The sequence below is a fragment of the Austrofundulus limnaeus genome, unplaced genomic scaffold, assembly GCF_001266775.1.
Source record: "Austrofundulus limnaeus strain Quisiro unplaced genomic scaffold, Austrofundulus_limnaeus-1.0 Scaffold367, whole genome shotgun sequence".
Taxonomy (NCBI): domain Eukaryota; kingdom Metazoa; phylum Chordata; class Actinopteri; order Cyprinodontiformes; family Rivulidae; genus Austrofundulus; species Austrofundulus limnaeus.
This window is the reverse complement of record NW_013952769.1, coordinates 453,609-454,887: the sequence shown is the minus strand read 5'-3', so window position 1 is coordinate 454,887 and position 1,279 is coordinate 453,609.

The window sequence follows — 1,279 nt, the reverse complement described above, 5'->3', positions numbered from 1 at the left end:
GGTCTTGACAGTGTAAAGACTTGACAGAAAATGACATGGAATCCAGATTTTTGCACAGCTTTTGGCTTTTAAAGACTGTGGTCTTAAACTTTTGATCAGCTGAAAAAATCATGTTTGAGTGTAAATGCAGTTTTCAGAAAATTCCTGCTCAAAATTTCTTGTCTCTTGCACTGATTTCTTCTTTTAACATTGTGAAGCTCTACTTAGAACCTTCTTAAGATCCAATAGTGCAAAATGCAAATTCTTGCACTTTTTTGACTGGTCTTAAGATTTTGCTCAGTAGTGTATAAACTGTTTTTTATAAGGTAAAAATAATAAAACAAGGTCTTTGTCTGCAATGATTAGACATGGTTTTTATTATTGTCATTATTAATTATCTCAATTTCGGCTAAAAGACTTGACAAAATCCTACACACTGTGCCTTTAAAAGTGGGGGGACACACAATCGGGGGTCTGCCCCCCCACCCAGAAAATTTTGGACGAAATAGATGCCATTTCCTTCATTCTGGTGTATTTTACCAGGTTGTTTAACATACTTTACTTAAATTATCACTTGATTTAATTATTTCAGAGACAAATTTTTCATTTAACTAGTTCCATCATCATGTTTTTAAACTCACTGCTACAGATGAGATAAGATTAATTAATGTGACACAATTTATCATAGAAAATGACTTTAGGGTTGCTTTTTATTTTATATTGTTTGATTTATTTTTAATTGTAACACGTGTTATTGTGCCAAATAATGATGACCCTCAACTGCATGTTTAAAACTGATTATAAGTTTTACCCAATGAATTTAGTGAATTTAGAGTTGTGTTTCACTTTTTCTGATTTAGTGATAGGTCTACTCACAACATAACACAGAGCATCATGGAGCCTTCATAATGTAAAATGACACTGTGTTATTGTCACCATAAATCAGATTACATAGGCATATGCTCTATATATAAAGAAAATCATCCCCTTCTTGTCATTACTCTTCTTCTGTGATAGAGTTTGGTGATGTTTCAAACTGTTAAACACTGCCTCCAACTGTTCAGGAGGATTATTACACCCCTAAATGTTTCACTGTGGAAGGAGTGTGTACAGCATGTGGCCAATGGGGTGGCCAAAGATTTGTCTGTGGTGGCCAGGACCAACCCCTGGCTCCGCCCTGGACATTTCCAGAGGAGGGACAGTGGACATATTAGTTTGGACATTTCCAGAGGAGGGACAGTGGACATATTAGTTTGGACATTTCCAGAGGAGGGACAGTGGACATATTAGTTTGGACATT